The sequence below is a fragment of the Mustela nigripes genome, chromosome 13 (assembly GCF_022355385.1).
Source record: "Mustela nigripes isolate SB6536 chromosome 13, MUSNIG.SB6536, whole genome shotgun sequence".
NCBI classification, from domain to species: domain Eukaryota; kingdom Metazoa; phylum Chordata; class Mammalia; order Carnivora; family Mustelidae; genus Mustela; species Mustela nigripes.
Window position 1 is genome coordinate 77,488,972 of NC_081569.1, and position 27,212 is coordinate 77,516,183.

Genomic DNA, 27,212 nt, shown 5'->3' on the forward strand with positions numbered 1-27,212 from the left:
GCAGTTGCCAACTCGGCAACAGAATGTTCCATGGCTTTCTACCTCTACCCTGTAACTTTCCAATCCTCAGTCCTCCCCCATGGAATCACCTCCCAAATAAACTAATCTCACATAAGCCTCTTTCTCTGACCTTTCTTTTGGGAAAACTAGGTTAAGAAAATGTGGTTCCCAGCTCTACTCCTTACTAATTCTATAGTCCTGTATAGGTAACTTCATCTCTCTATGCCACCATTTTATTTTTATTTTTTAATTATTTTTTATTAACATGTAATGTATTATTAGTCCCAGGTGTACAGGTCTGTGAATTGCCAGGTTTATACACTTCACAGCACTCACCATAGCACATACCCTCCCCAATGTCCATAACCCAACCACCCTCTCCCTACCCACTTCCACCCTGCAACTCTGTTTGTTTCCTGAGATTAAGAGTCTCTCATGGTTTGTCTCCCTCCCAATCCCATCTTGTTTCATTTTTTCCTTCCCTATCCCCCGACAACCCTCCACCCCCTCTCAAATTCCTCATATCAGAGAGATCATATGATAATTGTCTTTCTCTGATTGACTTATTTCACTCAGCGTAATACCCTCTAGTTCCATCCATGTTGTTGCAAATCCTATGCCACCATTTTCTAATTTAACTGAGGTACTTAGACAAAACAAGTTTTAACACTCTGAATCAATGACTTTATTAAAATGTAGCAGCCAATCTTGAAAATATGTAATTTCAGTAAGAGTAAGCAGATTTCAGGGAAGGAAAGATCTATCTTCATATTTTTACTATCAACTTTTGCATTTCATTTTAGTTTCCTTTCCTTTTGTTTTTGCATTAGGAGGTAAATGGCTAGTAAGTCATTAACATGATATGTTCAGAGATATATGCAGATTATATTAAATTACCAATGGTACACAGGTATTTTATCTGCTCCCTGGAGTCCATAACAATTTAAAAAAAAATTGCACAATCCTTCCTCCATGGAATGGCTATCACTTTGAAGAAAGCTGGAGTCTCTTGCATCACTTCCCTCCATATCATCATCATTATGATAGTTCGGAGAGCAGTGTTCTCAAAAGAATCAAATAGGATGCAGAGAGAGCATAAGAAGTGAAGAATGATCAATTTAATATAATAGTCAGAGACAGGAAGAAGTTTGGTAGAAAATAGAAAGGGAACCATAAGGAGTTTAATTCCCAAGCCTATATGAAAATGTGTAGACACCAGGAAATTTGTAAAAAGCTAACCCCATTGCACTTGCGTTTACTTCCTAATGACAAAAGCCCAATACAAATTAACAAAGACTGTACTCATAGAACTTGTAACAAGGAAATCTTTTGACCATCATTTCATTTCATTTCATTTCAGCAAGGGATCAAAGGTGTTGGGGAAAAGGGAAAAAAAAGTATTGGGGGGAAAAAGGTAAATTTTATAGAGTAAAAAATAGAAAAATCTGAGTCTCTGGCAAGCATTCTACTGAGGGGGATTTTTTTTTTTTTTTTTTATCTTTGGAAGTTGGGAAGACTTGCTAATTGGCCTTCAGGTACATTGATTGGTATTTGGCTGGTTGCAGAGGGACAACAAGGCAGTTTGAGGACATCTTTTAAATGGAAGGATTGTTTAATATTAGGGTAGAGGTTTTCTGTGGCCTGTAATTTCCTGGAAAAAGTAGGAGCCAATTGGATCCTTTTTCAGAGGCAAACTATCCTTATGAGAGGAGGAGGATGACTATTACAGCATGCAGTATGTCAAACTTTACTCAGCCATTCAAAAAATATCTAGAAATTTCTAATGGTACACAACAATGTTAACTTAATAAAAGCATATGATACATACTATAGATGACATATGTTATACATACAGTACACAGCATGAAAATAAATAGAGAGATCCCAGTTAATCACTCAACAAAGCCTTAGTTTTCTCACTTGTAAAATATGTTAACACTTACTTCACAGGGTCATTTCAAGTTTTTATAATACATAGCAGAAAAGTGCTTATCCTGTAGTACATAACACACATGTATTTATATACATCTGTCATATTCAGAAGGATGGTTATGTTACACAAAAAGGATCACAGTAATTCTGGGGTGATGAACTTATTATCTGTTGCCCCCAAATTTCCCTATTTTAAAGCTGAAAGTTCTACATCACAGGAGCTCCTTAGTACTGGATAAAAAAGAACTGTTGCTCACCTCAGGTAGTTCATATAAAGTGGTTGAAATGAAATTTATTTTTAGCTCAAAATCTAAGAATGAATAATTCCTTCCTAATAAACCCATGACTTTAAAACCATAATTGAGATTAGCACAACAATATAATGTAGTTTTCTGACCCCAAGACATCCCCACCACTAAGAGAATACAACTGCAGATAAGAGTCAGAGCTACCCAACTATGCAGCCATTTTTAGTTGGCAAACAAAACTAATTCTTTGGAATCAAAATAAAAGGTGCTAATGCAGGTAGGATACACACAGATTGAGACTAGAGTAATTGGAGCCATAACAAAAAAAGATACAGAGAAAACAAACTGATCATCCGTAACACCATATCCAACACATTGATGAAGATCATTACTAATTCCTTGTAAGGATATATAAAAACTAATGCCAGACCTCCATATTTTTATATATTTTGTATATGCATACATACATACATACATACAGAATACATACTATATACATATAATAAAATGGTCTGAGTGTTTTATTTTTTTTCTATCCTCCACCAGTCATTCCCATGTTTTGCTAATCATCTTATTCTTGATATATTAATGACAATATATGCAGGATACATACATTTAATTGAAAAAAATGAGAAATGAATGACCTGGTGGCCAAAATAAATCACTTACTTAACAATTCCTTTTAGGAATGGTTTATAGCCATATGAAGTCCAGATCCTTTAGCCCAAAGTAGGAAAAAACAATTTCCATTTATAGGAGATTGTTTTTGTCATGTTCATAAGGAAAATCTGTGTTCTGAGGTGGCAAACCAATCCAGCAGGGGCCCCAGGGGCCCCAGTCCAGGCCCCAGGGCCATTCCAGGCTTTCCCTTCACCCCACTGGCCACAACTGCAAGAATGCACAGATATGGAAGTACAAATGTGTAAGATAACCCCTGTGTCTGTGCTCCGGGCTCAGATCTTGAGAGATTACACTCTTCTGGGCCCCCTAGCATGAAATAAATCTCTATCCTCCAAGGTCTCCGTGTGCCGCTTGTTTTTTTTTTGGCCAGGATCCAGTCCGTGTTCCATAATAGTATATGATACATATCCTCCTATTTTTATATATACACATATTGTATCGTATTAAGAACTAGGATAATCAATGGATTAATAGTACTATCTAAAAATGAAAATAAAATAAATGATAAAAGTGTTGTGTTAAACCACCTCCCTATAATCAAGGGAGCTCTTACATTTTAAAGATCTCTCAAAATATAATCAACTAATGCAACGTTTCTACTCCACATTGAATGTGTTACCAAAATGCCTACCAAAGAGGCATTTTTCAGTAATAATAGTTGCTAATGTTACTAACTTCTTACCATGTGCTAAGATATTTGATACATTATTTTCTTTTTTTTTTTTTTAAAGATTTTATTTATTATTTATTTGACAGAGAGAGAAATCACAAGTAGGCGGAGAGTCAGGCAGAGAGAGAGAGAGAAGCAGGCTCCCGCTGAGCAAAGAGCCCGATGCGGGGCTCGATCCCAGGACACTGAGATCATGACCTGAGCCGAAGGCAGCGGCTTAATCCACTGAGCCACCCAGGCGCCCCAGATACATTATTTTCATTAATTTATTCATGTAATCCAAAAACAAAAGTATGAGGTAGTATTCTAACTGCCCATATTTTCAGAAAAGAAAATTAGTCTTAGATAAAGTATTTTACTCTGAGTCAAACATGTTGGGATTTAAACTAAATCTGTCTTATTCTGACATTGAATAGAATTCTTAAGTAGAAAACTATTAAAACAACTATTCAGAATAGCATGTTCAATTATGAACAAAGGATTACATTTCCTACTCTCCCAGAATGGAGGGAAAAAAATCAAGTATCTCCAATTAGTTCTTCAGTATTTCCCCAAAAAATAAATTTTTTTTAAAGATTTTATTTATTTATTTGACAGAGAGATCACAAGTAGGCAGAGAAGCAGGCAGAGAGAGGGGTGGAAGCAGTCTTCCCACTGAGCAGAGAGCCCAGTGTGGGGCTGGATCCCAAGAACCTGAGATCATGACCTGAGCTGAAGGCAGAGGCTTAACCCACTGAGCCACCCAGGCGCCCCAAGGAAATAAATTTCTGAGGAAACAACTTAGAGTATGTATTCAGCAGGCTATAGATGATTTCAGGATCTATAAAGTTACTCATCCTGCTTGCTACAGTTCCAAGAAGTTTGCTCCATATTAATTGAGAAGTTCTTTCTCTAAATGAGCTAAGAAGATGAGACCCACATCAAAAGGATTCTCCCCTTAAGGAATTTCTAACACAGTCCTCATCTGAACAGACTCATAAGACTGAGTGAAAATACTTTTCGGTAATATGCAATGTTCCTTTTGCAAGATGTTTCTTCTGATTTGTTGTATAAATATCTGGCATTTGACAACAGAAAAAAAAAAAAGTATTTTGCGGTTTCAATTCATTTTGTGTAAATTATTTTGAAAATTCCACTGTCAGCAGTCTTTTGCCAGATGATGGCATAGAAAATCCTGAACATAACTTCTCCCATCAACACACCAAATCTACAATTACATATGGATCATATGAAAAATATCTGAAAAGTACATAAACTGCTTTTTCACAACAAAGGATAAAAAGACTGCACTGAAACATGTAGGAGTAAAAAAAGACACAACATGCCAAAAATTCCACACCCAATTAGGCAAAACTTAACAGGGAAGAATCTCACCCAAGAGGTGTTTTTCCCACAGGAGCAAGGGGTTGGTGTCCCTTATTGGGTACCCTAACTCCTGGGATCTGCACTGGATAGAGGAGCCACCAAATGTCTGGCTTAGAAAATCAATGAGGCTAATGTCCAAGAGATCCAAAGTGATATAGGAAACTAAGACTCTTTTTAAAGGGCTCTTGTATTGTCTCTCTTGTCTGAGACCCAGTGAAAACACAGCAGTTTGAAAAGTGCCTAAGACTGTATATCAAAGAAATAGGTTTGCTAACTTAAAAGTATCTGCTGAGGGTGCCTGGATGGCTCAGATGGCTAAGCATCTGCCTTCAGCCTTCAGCTCAGGTCATGATCTCCAGGTCCTAGGATCGAGTCCTGCATTGGGCTCCCTGCTCAGTGGGGAGCCTGCTTCTGCCTCTCTCTCTTTCATGAATAAATAAATCTTTAAAAAAAATTTTTTTAAAAGATAAAAACATCTGGTGGAGGTGCAGGGGACAGTTAAAACTCTACCTCCAGAGACAGAAGGACCATTGGATACCATTTTTGCACTATCTACCTACCCTGCTAGCACAGGTAGATGAGCTCAGACATGGTATCTATCCCACCACCACTGCCTAGATGAAGCTGAAGAACATGTGAGGTTGCAGCATTCCCCCTTTTCTGGCTGGGACAGGTGAGAGCAAATGGTGTGGCATGCCCCTGCTACCTTGTTAAAGTCTGCACTCCTAGATGATTTGGGCACTCCATTATTCCCTGGCAGGGGAGCTGAGTATGAGAGGTCTTGGCATTCTCCCATTCCCAGCTTGAAGCTGATGTCTACACAGAAAAGGCACTCTCAAGGCTGCATCCATGAAGCCGGTGGGCACACACAGTCAAGACATTTTCCTGCTGCCTTTCTGAAGCAGGCCCACATCCCCAGTCCCTACGCTCTCCAGCTGTTTGGCTAAATCCAGCAGGAATGTCCAGTCCATACACAGAATGGACTTGATTGCTTGGCCCTGGTGACCAAGGAAACTGGTCTTCCAGAGCTCCACAGGAACGTAACAATTGGAAAGACAGTTCTTGGCAGGCCACCATTGCCCAGGGCACTGCACAGACAACAGACTGAAAAACAAACCCAGATGTCCTGCAAAAGAAGCCTATTTACTTAGCCTAGAGCTTCAGGCTGAGAATCAAACATTCACACATCAGAGAGGCTAAGGAGGTGTTCCCAGAGAATGCAAGCAGGGAGATACCACCTCTGCACTCCCCTAGTGCTACTACAACTTGACCAAACCCTTCAGAAGGAGTTTATACACTTATCTGAAGCCCCTATTTTTTACTTTTCACCCAGGGGACACCTCCAGATCTCCTGGTCTGAAGGCCAGCAGGGATTATGATTCCAGCCCCACAGGGCTGTATATATTTGCATACTTTAAAAGCTGCTGCATCAGGGTCTGGCTTCCAGTCAGCATGAAACTGGTGCTAAATGAAATTCCTCTCCTTGGAACACTGGTGGTGCTTGGCACACCCTCAAGCAGGGACATATTATCAAGAAAATATCAGGCAGTTTAGACAATCATTGAAGTTCAAAAGACAACCAAGAGCTAGAAAAAAACTGAATGAAAAAGTTTATTACCCATACAAGACTACTCCCTCAAGACCAAGAGAAGTAGCTGTTTCCCCTAATGTATAGAAACACAAAAAGTTGAGCAAAATAAGCAAACAGAGTAATAAGTTCCAAATGAAGGAACTAGACAAAATATCAGAAGAAGAACTTAATGAAATGGAGAGAAGTTACCTATCTGATGAAGAATTCAAAGAAATTGCTATAAATATGTTACACAATTCAGGAAAAGACTGGATGGAGAGAATTTCAATGAAGAAATAGAAAATATAAAAAAGTACTAAAGTAAAAACCAAGGAGAAGAGTACCATAACTGAACTGAAAAAACACACTTAGAGAAGCTCAACTGAATAAGCAGAAATAAAGATCAGGGAGCTGGAAGACAAAACAACGGAGCTCACCCCAACAGGGCAACAGAAAGAAAAAAATAATCTTTAAAAGTGAGGATAACCTAAGGGATAGGTTCAGCATATCCTATATTAGATAGGATATGCTGAAACTATCCTATCATCAGCATGGGATAGCATCAGCAGTAATGTTCACATTATAGGGTTCCCAGAAGAAAGAGATAGAGAGAGAGAGAAATGGACGTAAAATTTATTTGAGGAAATAATCAGTGAAAACATTCTGAATCTAGAGAAGGAAACAAGACATCCAGCTCCAGGAATCCCAGAGAGCTCCAAATAAAATGAACCTACTGGGGATAAAAATATATTATATGTTTAAAAAAAATAAAATAAAATAATTTAAAAAAAAAAGAATGCAACATCAAAAAAAAAAAAAAAAAAACCTAAAGAAATCCACACCAAGACACATTATAATTAAAGCATCCAAAGTTAAGCAGAGAATCTTAAAGGCAGTATGAGAAAAACAAAATGTTATAAACAAAGAAAACCCCAAAAGGCTATCAACAAATTTTTTTCATCAGAAATTTTTCAGGCCAGAAAGGAATAGCATGACACATTCAAAGTGCTAAAGGGAAAAAAACTTCCTATGAACACTCTATCACCCAGCAAGTTACCATTCAGAACTGAAGGAGAGAAAAGGACTTTTCTCAATAAACCAAGTTCTACAGTACTAAACGCCCTTACAAGAAATGTTAAGGGCATTTTTTTTTAACCTGAAAAGAGATGGCATTAATTAATAGCAAGAATATATACAACAGTAAAAATCTCAGCAGAGGGACACCTGCGTGGCTCAGTGGGCTAAGCCTCTGCCTTCAGCTCACATCATGATCTCAGAGTCCTGGGATCGAGCCCCGCATAGGGCTCTCTGCTCAGCAGGAAGACTGCTTCTCCCTCTCTCTCTACCTGCTGCTCTGCCTATTTGTGATCTCTGTCTGTCAAATAAATAAATAAAATCTTAAAAATCCCAGTGGAAAAGGAAAATATATAGAATAAGTAGTGAATTAATCTCTTATAAAGCTACTATGATGGTTAAAAGACAAAAGTAGTAAAATTAACTAAAGCTGCAATATTCAGTTAAGAGATAAAATAAAAAGATGTAAAATATGACATCAAAACAAAATGGGAGAGAGCGAGTAAAAATATAGAGCTTCAGAATGTCAAATTTAAGTTGCTATCAACTTAAAATAGATTATATACATAAAATGATCTATATGAATCTCTTGGTAACCACAAAGCAAGCATTTATAGTAGATACACAAAAGAAAGTGAGAAAGAAGTCTAAATGCAACAGAAGAAAGTCATCAAACCACAAGAGAAGAGAGAGAAAGGAGACAGGAACAGAGCGGAACTACGAACTCAGCCAAAACACAATTAATAAAATAGCAATAAGTGCATACCTATCATAATCACTTTAAATGTAAATAGACTAAATTGTCCAATCAAAAGATATACAGTGACTGAATAGATAAAAATTTAAAAACCATCCATATACTACCTACAAGAGATCCACTTCAGATGTAATGACACACACAGACTAAAAGTAAAGTGATGAGAAAAAGATATTCCATGCAAATGGAAACAAAATGGGTGCTAGTGTAGCTATTCTCATCTCAGACAAAATAGACTGTTTTAAAGACTATTTATTTATTTATTTATTTATTTGACAGAGAGAGAGAGCACCAGCAAAGGGAGTAGGAGTGGGAGAAGCAGGCTCCCCACTAAGCAGTGAGCCCAATGCAGGGCTTCATCCCAGGACCCTGGAATCACGACCTAAGCAGAAGCCAGACACTTAACCGACTGAGCCACCAGGCACCCCTAAAATAGACTATAAAACAAAGACTAATAAAAGACAATGAAGAGCACTACATAATAATAAAGGGGTGAATCCAGGAAGGAAATGTTTGTAAATATATATGTACCCAACATAGGTGCACCAAAATATAAAAAGCAAGTATTAACAGACTGAAAGGGAGAAACTAAAACAATACAAATAATAAAAGACTTTTAACTCCCTACTCTTATCAACTCCCTACTTAGGTCATCAGACAGAAAATCAGTAAGAAAATATTAGACTTAAATAACACATTGCACCAGATGGATGTAACAAAGTCCATTCAGAATTAGCACAATACACATTCTTTCAAATGCACATGGATCAGTCTCCAGAATAAAGCAAATGTTAGGACACAAAACAAGTCTTAATAAATTCAGTAAGAATGAAATCATATTATGCCTCTTTTCCTACCACAATAGTATGAAACTCGAAATCAATTACAAGAAGGAAATTGGAAAAACTACAGATACATGGAGATTGAACAGCGCATTACTGAACAACTATAGGGCCACAGAGGAAATAAAAGGAAAAATAAAAGAAATACCCAGAGGTAAGTGAAAAAAAGTCTATGGGATACTGCAAAAAAAAAAACAATCTATGGGATGCTGCAAAAGCGATTTTAAGAAGGAAGTCATAGCAATAGAGGCCTACCTCAAGAAATAAGCAGAATCTCAACCAATTTATCTTTACCTTTAAAACAAAAACAAAAACAAACCCCAACACTAGCAGAACAAAAGAAATAATACAGTTCATAATGAAAATGAGTCTAATTGAAATAGCGCCTAAAAAGACAATAGAAAATACCAGCGAAACTAAAATATGGTTCTTGGAAAAGATAAAAATACTAATAAACCCCTAACCAGACTCACCAAGGAGAAAAGAGAAAGGTCTCAAATAAAAATCGGTAATGCAAAAACAAGATACTACAGAAATACAAATGTTCCTGAGACACTACTGTGGACAATTATACACAAACAAATTGGACAACCTAGGAGAACAGATGAATTCCTATAATTTTACAATCTTCCATGAATGAATTATGAAGAAATAGAAAATGTGAATAGACTGATTTCTAGTAAGGATTGGATCAAAAACTTTTCAACAAAGTCAAGGCCTGGGCAGCCTCGAAGCTGAATTCTATCAAACATTCAAAGATTTAATAGCTACCCTTTTGAAAACCTTCCAGAAAACTCAAAAGGAAGGAATGCTCCAAACTCATTTTACTAATACCAAAATAAGACAAGGACACCACAAAAAAAGAAAAGTACAGCACAATATCCTTGATTAACAGAGATAAAAAATCCTCAACAAAATTAGCACACCAAATTCAAAAACACACTAAGAGGATAAGATACTATGATCAAGTTGGACTTATTCCAGGGATACACAGTGGTCTGACATTGCCAAACCATAAGAAAATGAAAGATAAAAATAATATGATCAAGTCAATAGAAGTACAAAAAATTCGACAAAGTTCAATATCCATTTATGAATAAAAAAAACTATGAACAAAGTATGTACAGAGGGAATGTACCTCAACATAATAAAGACCATATAGATAAAGTCCACAGTTATTATACTCAACAGTGAAAAGATGAACGCTCTTCCTCTAACCTAAGGGAAAAGACAAGGATGCCCACTCTGCCACTTTTATTCAAGAAGTATTGGAGGGGCTCCTGGGTGGCTCAGTCATTAAGCATCTGCCTTTGGCTCAGGTCATGATCTCAGGGTGCTGGGATCGAGCCCCACATTGGGCTCCCTGCTCGGCAGGGGAGTCTACTTCTTCATCTCCCACTCCCCCTACTTGTGTTCTCTTCCTCACTGTATCTCTGTCAAATAAATTAAATCTTAAAAAAAAAAAAGAAATATTGGAAATCCTAGCCAGAGCAATTAGACAAGAAATAAACTGCCACATTTTGCAGATGACATGATACTACAGAAAACTCAAAAGACTCTACCAAAACACTATTATAAATAATATATGAATTCAGTCAAGTTATAGAATATAAAATGTACAAAAATCTGTTGTATTTATAAACACTAATAATGAACTATCTTATCAGACACATATCAAGAAAATAATCCCATTTATAATAGCATAAAAAAGGAATAAAATACTTGGGAATTTAACCAAAATGGTAAAAGACCTGTACAATGAAAACTATAATATACTGATGAGAGAATCTGAAGAACACACAAATATATGAAAAGATATCTGGTGGTTATAGATTGGTAGGATAGGTAGTGTTAAAATATCCATACTACCCAATGCAATATTGGTGCAATCCCTATCAAAATTCCAGTATCATCACAGAACTAGAGTAAATAATTCTAAAATTTACATGGAACAAAAATGACCCTAACTAGCGAAAACAACCTGGGAGAAGAACAAAGCCAGTGTTATCACACAGCCTGATTTCAAACTATACTATGAAGCTATAATAATTCAGTCAGTATAGTATTGGCATGAAACAGACACATGTATCAATGAAATGGAATGGAGTACCTAAAAATAAATCCACACACATCTAGTCAATTTACAACAAAGGAGGCAAGAATATACAATGCATAAAGGAAAGTGTCTTCAGTAAATGGTGCTGGAAAAACTGTATATCTACATTCAAAAGAATGAAACTGGACACTATCCTATATCACATAAAAAAATAAACTCAAAGTGTAAGTTCACTTGAACTTAAGACCTTAAACTATAAAACTGCTAGAAGAAAACCTAGTTCATAATCTCCTTGTCATCAGTCTTACAGATATTTTATTTTGGATCTGACTCCAAAGTCAAATGAGACCAAGGTATAAATAGACAAATAGGACTACCTCAAACAAATAAATTTTAGCACAACAAAGGAAACGATCAAAAACAAAAAGGCAATCTACTGAACAGGAGAGTATATTTGCAAATCATGTATCTAACAAGGGGTTAATATCCAGATTATATAAGGAATGCATACAACTCAGTAACACAAAAAAGAAATCCAATTCAAAAATAGAGAATCTAAATAGACATTTTTCCAAAGAATATATACAGATGGCCAACAGGCAATTGAAAGATGTCTAACATCACAAATCATCAGGAAAATGCAAATTAAAAACACAATGAGGTATCTCCTTACATCTGTCAGAATGGCTATTACCAAAAAGACAAGAAAGAAGTGTTAGTGACGCAGAGAAAACAGAAGCCTTGTGCATGTGATTGTGATTGTAAACTGGTGCACCTGCTACAGAAAACAGTGCGAAGGTTTCTCAAAAAACTAAAAGTGGAAATACCATATTATCCATCAATTCCACCAGTGGGTATCCAAAGAAAATGAAAACACTAATTCAAGTAGATACGTGCTGTGCTATGTTCATTACAACATTATTTATAATACCCAAGATATAAAAACACGTAAGTGTCCGCTGATGGATGACATGATTACTAGTAAGGATAACTAGTAAGGGTAACTTTATCCAGTGGATAAAGAAGATGTGGAATAGGGGTGCCTGGGTGGCTCAGGGGATTTAAGTGTGTTCCTTCAACTCAGGTCATAATCCCAGGGTCCTGGGATCAAGCCCTATATTCGGCTCTTCGCTGAGTAGGGGAGCCTGCTTCTCCCTCTCCCTCTGCCAGCTGCTCTCCCTGCTTGTACTTTCTCTCTCTGTCAAAAAAATAAAAACAGCATGGAGGACATGAGGAGAAGGAAGGGAAAAATGAAGGGGGAAAAATCAGAGAGAGAGACAAGCATGAGAGATTATGGACTCTGGGAAACAAACTGAGGGTTTTGGAGGGGTTGGGGAGATGAGCAAATGGGTGAGCCTAGTGATGGGTATTAAGGAGGGCACAGATTGTGTGGAGCACTGGGTGTTACACGCAAACAATGAATCATGGAACACTACATCAAAAACTAATGATGTGCTGAATGGCGACTAACATAACACGATAAAAAAAAAAAAAAGATATGGAATAAATCCCCCCACTGACAGGATGGAATAATTCCCCACCATAAAGGAAGAATGAAATCTTGTCATTTGTGACAACATTAAGACAGAAAAGGCAAATACCTCATAATTTTACTTAAACGTGTAATCTAAAAATCAAAACTGACAAATAAACCAAAACCCAAACTTATAGGTAAGGAGTACAGATCCATGTCTGCCGGAGGAAAGAGGTGTTGGAGGAAACAAAATTGGTGAATAAGAAGTACAAGCTTCCAGCTATAAAATGAATATATCATGGGGAATATAGTCAGTAATATTCTTTGAACTTTGTATAGGGACAGATGGTAATTAGACTTATTATGGAGAATACTTTGCAATGTATATAAATGTTGAATCACTATATTGTACTCCAGAAACTAACATTGTATGTCAATTCTGCCTGAAAAGAAAAAAAAAATACAGCACCAGAGTTGTTATTTTACTTTCCTCCCTAACTTCTTGAGAGTTCTAGGACTTTAAACAGAATAAGAATTGCTTCACAGCTTATAGATTATCTTTAAAGGTTGCATCACCACATCTTTTAGAAACAGTCTTTCTAATACCAGCTGACCTTGTGGTGTGTCGATCGGCTTAAATCAAGGATTGGCAAACATTACAAATGAATCCCCACTCAAGGCACACTGCCTGCACTATTGACACCTGCCTCACCTTGTGCTGCCAGAGTGCAGACAGATTTCAGAATATCTTACTCAGAGAATTACTCTCTTGATAGTTGTAAAATTTGAGAGCAAGAAAAAGCAAGAAGAAAATGAACAAAATGTTGAAAAGAAAATCAGAATTTTTATTGGGGTGGGAGAGAGAGAGACTTCCAACCTCCTCCCTATAAGACTGTTTAAGCTCTTTTATTTCCCTCTCAAAGGTACTGCCACACCCAACATCAAGAATTAAAAATGCTAAATTTGAAGGACCATACATCTGTAACCATAATATACTTCTCAGTAAACGTTAACTAGATATATAGATATCTATATATAATGTATATATAGATATCTATATATCTATATATATACTATGTTATATTTCTAGGTCTAGAAATATCAGCTATGCTGTATTAGTCTCCCTTATTGGATCCAAGTAAGCTCTGTTTTTATTAATAGACCTAATATCCCATCAGTTAAAATACCAACACAAATCATGCTCCAAGAATTGCTTCCAATCATCATGCTCTTTTTTTTAAAGATTTTATTTATTTATTTGACAGAGAGAGATGACAAGCAGGCAGAGAGCCAGGCAGAGAGAGAGGAAGAAGCAGGTTCCCTGCTGAGCAGAGAGCCCGATGTGGGGCTCGATCCCAGGACCCTGAGATCATGACCCAAGCCGAAGGCAGCAGCTTAACCCACTGAGCCACCCAGGCGCCCATCATCATGCTCTTAACAGCTGATAGTTAACACCAGAAGATCAACGTGTCACATCAAATTCCCAAAGATCACAGAACTTATCCAGTACCAAGATTTACTAAAACCCCACCAGGCATTCAAGAGGCCTAGATGAAAGAAGGAGAGGTCTGGGACTTCCTGTGTTGGTTCTACATCCTTTCTCACAGCATCAGGAATTCACTCCTTGGCTCATCATTTAAAAAAAAAAAAAATGTTCTCTAAGAGAGATACCTGAGTGGGGTGCCTGGGTAGCTCAGTCAGTTAAGCATCAGACACTTGATTTTAGCTTAAGTCACCATCTCAAGGTTTTGGAATCAAGCCCTTGTATAGAGCTATGTTGGAAGCATGGAGCCTGCTTAGGATTCTCCCTTTGCCTCTCTCTGCCCCCTCATCTCTTTCCCTTACAAAAAGAAAAAAAAAATGGGTACCTGAGATCCCTCAGATAGCAGGGAGAGTTTGTCATAAAATGTCACCATTTTATTTTTTTAAAAGATTTTATTTATTTGACACAGAGAGAGAGAGAGAGAGAGAGAACGAGAGATCACAAGTAGGCAGAGAGGCAGGCAGGGAGAGAGGGGGAAGCAGGCTTCCCGCTGAGCAGAGAGCCCAAAGCAGGGTCCAATCCCAGGACCCTGAGGTCATGACCTGAGCTGAAGGCAGAGGCTTAACCCTTTGAGCCACCCAGGCTCCTCAAAATGTCACCATTTTAGAGAAGTGTATGAGAGCCATGTCTCAAAAGTTCATAGATTATTGGGTTTTTTTAATCACAAATAATCCTAAATTCAGGACATTCTGTTCAATCACTGTATAGATAAGGACTTCTCTCCTTACAAATTTTATTAGTCTACTTGCCCAGAGGCCCAGCTATCATATTCCTAAAAAGAAACCTTAGCCACTGGCCCTCTTTCCTTTTCTCTAGAAACACACGTCCACTCAAAACCCTACACCTACACTTAGAGAATAAATGAATCATAGGGTACCTTTTAGCTTTTTCTGTTAGCAATTGACCTTGGAGAGACTCACTGACAACTCATCAAGATGGTAAGAATTTACTGGCCCAGTGACTGTAGACTTTTTAGGTCACAGGCTCCATGACCAGAAAGAGAAAATGTTCCCTCCCTTTCAGAATTCCTCTTATTCTTGGATTGGGGGTTTTAGGGGGAAGCAAGTGACTATCCACATTCTGTTTTATGAATTTTCTAGTGAATATATCCTATTGACCTTATCACTAAAAGATAATCCTGTGAATTATGAAAAGCTCTATCATAATTAAATTCCTAGAATGCAACGTCACGTGTTATATTTAACTTGTAAAATAAGACATGTATAAATCAAGAAACACAATTTCTGATTTTGTTAAATAAAATGAACATATAGTGGTAGTACAACTTCATACATCATACCTCAGTTTGTTAAATGTTCTAATCTTAGAAAAAGCTAGTTTTAGGTAGCGATCAAACTATTTATCATGCTTGAAAGCAGCCATTTTAAAACCCGTTCATCTCCATTATGAAGGTTACATTAATTTTCTGATCATTGAGTCTTGATAATACATTGGTACTGCTTATTGGTATCCATTCTCTTCAAAAAGAATAAAAATACAAATAACTTTTATTTAGTTCCTAGTATATGCCAAGACTTTGTCCTAGATGCTTCTCCTCAATCATTCATTTCAGCTAAATGCTATTCTCTTTGATGCCAAATAACCTGGATTTAAAGAGTACACAAAGTTCATCACGACAAGTCTTTTTTGCCAAAGTTCTAAGATGCACCCTTCCTTAAAATCTCAGTGGCATTCAAAAACCAATAAAAATGACCAAAATGCAATTCCTTGAGTTGCGACCCCTTAAGCAAATGCAAAGTGGGGTTTTAAATGAAAGCTAACTTCTGAGTTTGTTGACTTTTAAAAACTTTTATTATCAGTTCAATCATTTGCATATTAAATTCTTCTTATACTTTAATTTCTTATGGTTTGTTATTAGTTTCCCTCCCCTCTCACTCATATCATCGCCTTTACTCCATATCCTACTAGCTTTAGAGAAGATAAATGTATTTTATTTGTTCAGATGTACAAGTCATCTTATTCTATTGGTTTACTGCCCATGTGAGACCGAGGCTGCCATTAGTATATATTTACTACCCCCTATAGTTTGAACTATTTTAGTATTCAAGACATTATTTACATGTAAAAATGTTGATTATTAAGGAAGAATTACCTTTTTATTAGATAATTTGAATCCCAAATTAAATTTTAAAAAACAGATACTTGCCTAACCGTAAGCAGAATAACTACTCAAATTCCATTCCTAATTACTTGACTGTACATTTCTTCCTAGAATTCTGCATTTAGCCTGATAATTTTTAGATTATTTTTTCTCTTCTTACCTCAGCAAAGATGTACAGTGGAGCTTTCATCAATTTGCATTAACTTAAAAAAAACTTTGCTTTTCACAGCTGGGAGTTTATAATATAGTACAGACATATAGTAGAAAAATACGGCAGAAACTATGTCTTTGCATATTTTGATGCCAACCCATATCATATTTTTTAAAAAGGCAATTATATGCAACTGATAAATAACTGAACTCTACCTCTAAAACTAATGATACACTATGTTAATTGAATTTAAATAAAATATAATTTGATTAAAAAATAAAAAGGCAATTAATGAATTCCATAGGAATCTTTAATGTTATCGTCAGTATCTTCAGTGATTTTTCTATAAATTATTTGAATGATATATGAAATATCTCAACTTGAAGATCAAAGACTAAACACAGTTTTAGGTTAAAAATATATCAGTAATTATCTCATACAACTTATGTTACTTACACGGAAATATAGTTTAGGATAACAAATAAAGATATTCATGTGAGATGTTTAAGTTCTTATTTAAGAATTGACCCATAAAAATAAAAAATTAAAAAAAAAAAAGAATTGACCCATAAATGTAAAATTATTTATTGCTGAGATAGTATGGGAAAAACTGGCCAAGCAAGTCAAATTTTAGAAATGCTAAATATTATACTTACTTTTATTTCCACCAAAATAATCTCATTTCTACTGAAAGTACTAACTAGGAACAACCAGTGACAATTATACAAATATTCAAACTTCAAACTCTTTTCTCTGAACTTAAGCTTCCTCTATGACTTTTAGGAGAAGTCTGAGAAAGAAAAGTCCAATAGCTTTTATCAGTAAGCAGAAGATGAATTACAGAACTATAGGGATGATGATAAATTCAGGCAGAAAATTATTTCATGAAAAACCAGAGGCAAAGGTTTTTACTCTTTGTGTGTGACTGAAGATTAATATCTGAAATTGATTGGAATTATTGGAGTTATTGGAAACATAGGTTTCTGAGGAGCTTTTAAAGTGATGGATCCCCTGGGTACCATTTAAAATTCTGATTCATTAAGTCTGGGGTAAGATAACTAAATTTTCTCCCTCAGGTAATCTTGCTTACCGAGGAGATTCCTGAACCACTGCTTTCATTTAAATGCTAACCTATAGGTGCCAAGATTTTTAAACACTAATGATAAATACCATAGGACAACCATTTGGAGGGAATGCTCCTGCCTTACTCCTGTTTCATACCTAGAAGAGTAATTTTCCAAGTCAACCCTACTCCTTATATTTCCCCCAAAAGAGTGATCTCCTGGTTAGCTGGCATATAGAGATTAGTCCACAGTTCTCTAGTGAATAGAATTAATCTATCAGAAACCCAGAACATAAAAAGATTTGGTCTTTTTCCTCCTCCTTTTGCCACAAGACCAGTGGCCATAGCAACTTGGCTAAGAGTTTCTGTCACTGCTGTGTCACCATTCTGTCTCCTGGAGTTAGTGCTCTAATTACATAGACATACCAATAATTCTCTGAGTATACCACTCATATGAATGTCCTTCTTTCTCTAAAGAGTGCATGTCCTTTTTCTATCTAGAAAAGTTGCAACACATCTTTAAAACCCAGCTCCAGGATCACCTGCATTGAAAAGCCTTTCTAGAGTCTCCCATGTTATAAACTAATCACATCCTACTCCTCTGGAATTTTTGTTTTGTTTTGTTCTTAAGTAGGCTCCATGTCCAACATGAGGCTTGAACTCACAACACTGAGATCAAGAGTCACATATTCTACCAACTGAACTAGCCTGGTGCCCCACTCCTCTGGAATTTTATAGCACCTTTCATGTTGCCTAGGAGTTTTCCTTTTAAACAATGAGGCCAGACAGGAAGAACAAAATCTTTTGTTTTGTCCCCACAATAATTATTAGCACACTGACAGTAGCACTGAATACAATCTTGATCACAGTTTCCTTGAATTTTATTTTCCTAATATATAGGAAAATATAAGAGATGACCAGCCTTCAGATTATTGTATAGATTAAATGAAACATACATGCAAAAAACTCTCTATCATAACACATAGCACATAAGTAACATTCAGTAAGTATTAAAACTGAAATATGTGATATTTTCAGAGTAGCATTCAGTTACAAATTTGCTAGGCATACAATAAAATGGGTACTATTAATATAGGGTAACCTTGACACTAACAAGTATACATTACAATTAAAGTTGGAAGACAAATGTAAGTACAAAATAACTAAATACATTATTTTATAAATGTATGTCCTCATAACAAATTTGAGATAGATACAATAAATAATGTTTAATAACTGATAATGATAAATAAGCAAAATGCCTTTGTAAAATACTATTTTAAAATAATGGATGAAAACAGGATTAAATAAATATTTCAACCAGTTAAACAAACAAACAAAAAAAGCACAAATCCCTGCATAACATGTTGCTTTTCAGGTACTCCCTTATTCTTCATTCTTTTCTGTAACAAAATTTATCAAGGAGTTGTCTGTTGTCACAGTCATCACTTCCTCATAGTCCATTCTTTCTCCAACTCATTCTACCCTATTCCTTCCACTCAACTAAATCTATAGCTATAAGATTACTTCAATCTCCATGTGGATTGGTTTATTTTCTTCCTTGTTCACCACCTACTCACCTACAATAAAAGTCTTTTACATCTAGTTTACAACTATTTACTGAATGCCTAAAACTGCCTATAATGCAGTAAGAAACCAATAAATATTCGTTCAATGAATAAAAGCTGAAAAAAATGAACTGAACTTCAATAAAAATGTGCTTTACTCAGGAATTAAAGAGACTTTTTGTGGAGATCATATATTGAAATAGTTATTGATAATATATTAACTTCTCTAAGGGGCTCCTTATATCTCTCAAGGCTTTCCAACATTCTTGGTAATTCTTAACCAGCCTCCAGTTTTTGCAATGATTTTGGACCCTTCTAGCTGCAGGAATCCTAGCAGACTATGATCAATGCTCCACTCCTTGCTAAATACGCCTTCCATGACCTCCCCCCCAAACAACTCTGTGCACACACAATAAGCCTGTTTGTTTCTGCTGACATGTTTTTTAACTTGATTATGTGTGAGAAACTCAATTAACTCAGATATGTACATACACATTATGAACTTAAGAAGAAAAAGACTTTTGGAGGCATTATGTTAAGTAAGTCAGACAAATACAGTATGATCTCACTTATATGTGGATCCTTAAAAAAAAAAAAAAAAAAAGCCACTCTCATAGAAACAGAGTAGGATAAAGGTTGCCTGAGGCTTAGAGATGGGAAATGAGAGTAGGTTCGTCAGAGAGTATAATCTTCCAGGTACAAGATAAGTCCTGGGGACCTAATGCACAGTACTGTGACTATGGTGAAAAACACTATATTATGCACTTGAAAGTTGCTAAGAAAATAGATTTTAAATATCCTCATCACACACAGAGAAAGACACAAGTGGTAATAGATGATGTGATGGATGTGTCTTATTGTGGTAATTATTTCATAACATATGTGTATATCAAATCATCACATAAGAGACCTTAAATTTGTTGAAAGTTTGTTAGATGTCTCAATATATTTCAAATATATTATATTTGAAAGCTGGGAGGGTAAAGAAAGAACTGCACAAAAAAGAAAAGGAAGAAGGAAAAAGATGATGAAAGTGTGTTCAATCACTATTCAATAATTGTCCAGGGAAAACATTAAGCAAATATTAAACACAGGTCTTAGGAGTCCAAGAATACTTTCTATCTTCATGCGGTGAGCTCCTAAAGAAGATAATAAGACATTCCATTTTTGATGTTTTAATGAGGAATACTTGTATCTGCCTGATCATTAGTCCAGAAGTAGTCCATAATAGTCCAGAAGTAAATCAAGAGTCCAGAATGGCTGATCAGTAGTCCAGAAGCAGAGAGATTCAAAATGGCCCCAAAGTTCAATCACAGCATCAGAAGACATGCAGATGACAATGACAAATGAAAATATGCTGAACATCACTCACCATTAGGGAAATACGGACCAAAACCACAATGAGATACCACATATCAGAATGGCTAAAATTAAGAACATGGGAAACAATAGATGTTGACAAGGATGCAGAGAAAGGGAAACATTCCCGCTCTTGGTGGGAATGCAAACTGGTGCAGCTACTCTGGGAAACAGTATGGAGGTTCCTCAAAAAGTTAAAAATAGAGCTACCCTATGACCCAGCAATTGCACTAGAAACTATTTACCCAAAGGATAAAAAATACTGATTAAAAGGGACACATGTGGGGCGCCTGGGTGGCTCAGTGGGTTAAGCTGCTGCCTTGGGCTCAGGTCATGATCTCAGGGTCCTGGGATCGAGTCCCGCATTGGGCTCTCTGCTCAGCAGGGAGCCTGCTTCCCTCTCTCTCTCTCTCTCTCTCTCTGCCTGCCTCTCCATCTACTTGTGAATTCTCTCTGTCAAATAAATAAATAAAAATCTAAAAAAAAAAAAAAAGGGACACATGCAACCCAATGTTTATAGCAGCATTATCAACAATAGCAAAATTATGAAAAAAGCTCAAATGTTCATTGATTGATGAATGGATAAAGAAGTGGAATGAATTATTATATTATTCATGTCAAAAGAAAGAAAAGCTTTTTTTCACTTGCAATAATATAGATGGAACTAGAGTGTATAATGTAAGTGAAATAAGTAAGTCAAAGAAAGCCAAATACCATACGATCTCACTCATGTGGAGTTTAAGAAACAAAACAGATGAAAATAGGGACAATAATTGAGAAAAAGAGAGAGGAAGAGAGAGAGGGATAGAGAATAAGCCAGTAAACAGACTCTAATTATGGAGAAGAAACTGAAGATTGCCAGAGGGGAGGTAGGTAGGGGAAGGGCTAAATGGGTGGATGGGCATTAAGGGAAGGCACCTGTGATGAGCACTGGGGTTATATGTAAGTGATGAAGCAGTGAATTCTCCTCCTGAAACTATTATACTTTATGTCAACTAATTGGAATTTAAATGCAAGCTTGAAATTAGGGGGAAAAAATTAAAAATGTAAGAAAGAGAGACGGAGAGAGAGTTTGTATTGTCCTTGGGCTCATTACCTAAAATTCAAAGCAGGGCAACTGTCCATCATTTTACATAGAGCAAGTTTGCACAGAAACTACATTCAGAATCCTTCCACTTCATCCCAAACTGGAACACTCTCTAATCTTAATTTCAAAGGAGACTGGTCAACTATTTATTTACATCCTGTCTACTCAAAATTCATATCTATCCTCTCAAACAGAACACTCTCACCGACTATTCAAAAGAGCCTCCAAAGTTCATTCTGCCACTGAATCCAGATTGCATGCCTGAAAGACAACTCATCTACCAATAACAACTGCAATACACAATGGTTGAGAAGTAACTACAATTAAAAAAAAAATCTTATTTGGAAAAAGGGAACATGAGAAACATATAGCAGAATTCAATCAACATATGTCTGAACTAACTGATAGTACTAGTGAAACTCCCTGCCCTACAAGAGGATAATTTTCCTGATCAGAAATACTGGAAGTTTTTACATTTATTCTGTGTAAAAATCTTCCTTTTTCATTATCCTCCAAGGTAACACCGTAGGTAAAGGGGATATCCTTCTCAAAACCTGCATGGCTACAACACCTTTTCTCCCAATCTGTGCAATTTAAGATACATAGCACTTGTAGAAAGGACTGAAAAACCAGGCACTATAGGTGGACAGGCCAGCAGTTTCGTAAAAAAAACTCTGATCTCAAAAATACATAGCCAACTTGTAGTCTTTACACTTTTGGTCAATTCTTTTTACATGCAAACACAGTCAAACTAACCATGTAGGCATAATCTTGCATCTACTAATTTTAGCTTTTAAGTATAGACTTCTGTATACTCTCCCCAATCCCACCAGGCTATCTATCACAAAAATTTCATTGGCCAGAATCATATGAGGTCCTGAGCTGTGAGAGATAATAGACAATTGAGATTTTTAGTTTCCTGCGCTATATAGAAAGGAAAGCAGAGAAGAAAAATGGCTGTGAATATGGTTTGGGTAGGCAAATTTGATAACTATCTTTTTGGGTTCCAGGAAAAGTCATTCTTTTTTCATTGTCTATTTCCAAAGGAGACACTATACTTCTATCTTTAATGTTGGGTGTCTGGGATTTGGTGAACAATCATGCTCACTTGATTTTATGGCATTTAATAATAACCAATATATTCATTTGGCCTGACTAGTGTTAAGTCTTAAAAGAAAAAGATTACATGAATATCATAAAGAATTTAAACACTACAAAAAATTCCAAAATTCTCAAAGGAGTCATAACAAACTTGCAACTCATAAATAACCATTATTAGCATTAGGTCAAATAAACACATTATTTTTCAATGTATACTTAAAGATAGAAAAATAGAGGAAATTTAAATAGCTAGATATATAGGCAGATATATACACACACCACATATGTGTATATATAGTTATATGTGTATCTATTCACATGTATTTGTATGCATACACATACATGCATAGTTAGAAACAAGTATACTCAGAAATCTGGTTTTGGTAATAGATCAGACAAGTCAAAAAAAGGACTCAAGTTGTATAATAAGTCTTACATTATAAACTTTCTTCTATATAACTAGATGAGCTCACAAAAAAGTAAAGAATATTAATGGATATTACTAGAGACCAGAAATGAAGACAGAGCTAAAAGGCATTAAATGTATGAGCTGGCACAGTGATCATCGTGGGAGCCTTTGTTGGTGAAGGTCATTATTTCTCAATGAGATGTTAGTGGCATTCAGGGAAGGCCAATTCCTTATTTTGTAGTTCTGTGTAATTGGACATCAGGATGATTAGTATCTCTGGCTCATAACTTCAAATTATCTGTCATAATTATCAATCTCAGTCATTGTGACAATCCAAGCCTTGAATAGAGGTACAAAATGTACTTGAGAAATCACTAGTCCAAGCAACCCACAGGTCTTATGCTTTAATGCCAAAATGTGGACAGGAGATGAAGCCTTGTGGCAACTTAAGACAAGGATTTAGGACTGAAATTCTCATAAAAGCCAGGATCCTCAAGGGGGTGCAACTTTAATGAAAGGTTGAATAAGAAAAGTATCTATACTCTGGTAAAATGGGATGACAAGGAAAGTGGTGTGTTTTGGCTGAACTCTGATATATTTCCCCTGAGACCTTAAAACCATGGGGTGGATAATAATAGATCTGGAGTAAATTTATCAACAATACATTGTCTATGACCTTCCAGGAAAAGAAATTAACACAAATATCAGACTCAAGTCATTGGGTAATTAAGTTATCTGGGGGAAGAAGCAAATGTGGAACTATCAGAGGAGGAGAGACTCCCACCAGTTGCCCAGTATTCTTACTTGGATCCCCAGTGAAGATAATGACATCTATAATTTCAAAATATACAGTGAAACCATCCACCTTGAATGAGATGCATAAGATATAAATAACATCGATATTAAGCCACTATCAGCAAATAATACATTATCTGCTATACATGAAATAAATACATAATAAAAAAAATTAGAAAAGACCAGAAACTGTGGAAAAGAGGCAGATAGAGAAAAATAAATACATATATAATCACGGAGATGTAATATTCAATACATGAAACACACAACAAATTAGACAGCTAAAGAGAAAATTCATAAACTAAAGAAAGTTGGGAAGAAGATATTCTAAATGCACACAGTTATATAAAGAAGGAATTACTAAGAAAGGGAGAGTAAGGGGTATGAAGAGAATAAATGTGATACAACATCTGTCTAATGTGAATTCCAAAGGAGAAAATCAATAATAGAGGATAGAGAATAGGTAGGTAAAGATAAGGATTAACAATGAATCTTGAGTAGGGTACACAGAATAAATCCATGGCTAGATAAATGTAGTAGAACTTAGAATACAACCCACAAAGAAAATATCTTTAGGGAACTCAAGGCAAAACACTGTACCTTTAAAAATAAAATTGCATACACACACAAAACTACACACAGGCAAATGCAGAAGCCATAGGACGATAAAATAATATTAGGAAAGTAATGACAGAAAACCATTATTGACCCAAATCTTATGTGCAAGTAAACAATAGTTCAAGAGAGAGAGCAAATAAATGACATTTAGACAACCAAAGACAGTAACACCAACAAACATTCATTAGAAAAGATACCAAAGGATAAACTTCAGTTTGAGGAGATTTCAACTCAGAAGGAAAAACAACAGCCATTTTGAGCAAATAGATCAATAAATGTTGATATAACTAAAAGTCAGTTATAGAAAATAATAAGTATCTTGAACAGTTTGAAAACAAATTGGAAACTGTATACTGGAAAGCAGTAACAAATCAGATAAGAGTGAGGAAGTGAAAGAAGATTAGACGTAAAAAAAATTTAAATCCTTCTATCATTTGAGAGACAAGAATATCAATTGATATTCACTCACCTTTAAGTTAAAATTATAAATAATATTTTTAAAGTACTAATCAAATACATGTACTCCAAACAAGCAAAGAGAAAGAGGTGAACCAAGAAGAAAACTTGATCAATTCATTGGAAAAAAAAAAAGGTGGGGTGTGGCAGGGACAAAGATACAAAGAAAGCAAAGAAAAAAAAAATCAAAATGTAACTACAATCACAGTAAATTCAAATGGAATAAACTCTTAAAGGACTCTTAAAGGACTCATTTCCAGATTCAATTATTATTTATAGAAGTTTTCCCTAAATGCACTTGTGATGAGCACAGGGTGATGTATGGAAGTGTTGAATCACTACATTATTACACCTAAAACTAATAATACACTGTATGTTAACTGAAATTGAAATAAAAACTTAAAAAAAAAAAGCTATCTGTAAAGCCTAATGACATAGAAAAACATTTATGAGGGTAATATATGATATATAGGAGACAAACACTAAGTAGAAGAAAATAGTGAAAAGTGCATTCATTCACAGATGATAATGTAGACTTAGGGTATAAAAAGCAGAGTTAGGCTTTCAAAGTGATAACAGTCAAAGTCATAATTTACTAGGAAGATTTAACAATCCTGTTTGGTTGTATTTCATTATATAGCCCACCATATACAACTTGCAAAGATAAAATCCAGTTGAATTAATACTTTAAAATTTTTAAGTTTCTAAAAGCAACTAGAATCAATTTCTAGAATGTTGTCTAAAGAAAATAAAAGATTTCAATAGAGCACAGCACGGTAGAGAGCCTCAAAACACACATTCTTCAAAAGCACACATGGAAAATTCTATAGGGGACATCACATCAGGTTGTAAAAGAAGTCTTAATAAATTTTAAAAGACAAATTATCTTAAGTATTTTCCAACCATTATGGAATGAAATTAAAAATCAGTGATATTTTAAAAATTAAAATTTCATATATGGAGGAGTCAAGATGGCGGGGAAGTAGCAGGCTGAGACTACTTCAGCTAGATAGCTTATCTAAAGATTGCAAACACCTGAAAATCCATCGGCAGATCGAAGAGAAGAAGAACAGCAATTCTGGAAACAGAAAAACAACCACTTTCTGAAAGGTAGGGCCAGTGGAGACGTGAATCCAAAGCGACGGGAAGATAGACCCCGGGGGGAGGGGCCGGTTCCTGGCAAGCGACGGAGCAACGGAGCACAAAATCAGGACTTTTAAAAGTCTGTTCCGCTGAGGGACATCACTCCAGAGGCTAAACCGGGGCGAAACCCACGCGGGGTCAGCGTGGCCTCAGGTCCCGCAGGGTCACGGAAGGATTGGAGGTGTCTGAGTGTCGCAGAGCTTGCGGGTATTGGAACGGGAAAGCCGGCTACAGAGACAGAGCCCACAGTAAGCTCACAGCTCGGTGTTACCTTGAACGGGTCGCAGGCTCGGTGAGCTCAGAGCTCGGCCTGAGGTCAGGCAGACGGGAGTAACTGGGCGCTGTTCTCTGTGCGCGCACTGAGGAGTGGGGTCCTGGGCTCTTGGCTCCTCCGGGCCGGAGACCAGGAGGCCGCCATTTGTATTCCCGCCCTCCGGAACTCTACGGAAAGCGCTCAGGGAACAAAAGCTCCTGAAAGCAAACCCGAGCGGATTACTCACCCCGGCCCCTGGTAAGGGCGGTGCAATTCCTCCTGGGGCAAAGACACTTGAGAATCACTACAACAGGCCCCTCCCCCAGAAGATCAACAAGAAATCCAGCCGAGACCAAGTTCACCTACCAAGGAGTGCGGTTTCAATACCAAGGAGAGCAGCAGAATTCCAGAGGAGGAGAAAGCAAAGCACGGAACTCATGGCTTTTATTCTGTGATTTTTTTTAGTCTTGCAGTTAATTTAATTTTTTCTTTTTCATTTTTTGTTTTTTTTCTCGCCTCTGGTAAAATTTTTTTTTTAACTTTTACCTTTTTCTTTTTTAACGTTTTTTAACTAGTTTATTGAATTTTTATTTCTTTTCTTTTTTTTTCTTTTTTCTTTTTTTTTTTTCATTCTTCCCTTTTGAACCTCATTTTATCCCCTTTATCCCCCCTCACAGTTTGGGATCTCTTCTAATTTGGTTAAAGCATATTTTCCTGGGGTTGTTGCCACCCTTTTAGTATTTTACTTGCTCCTTCATATACTCTTATCTGGACAAAATGACAAGACGGAAAAATTCAACACAAAAAAAAAGAACAAGAGGCAGTACCGGAGGCTAGGGACCTAATCAATACAGACATTGGTAATATGTCAGATC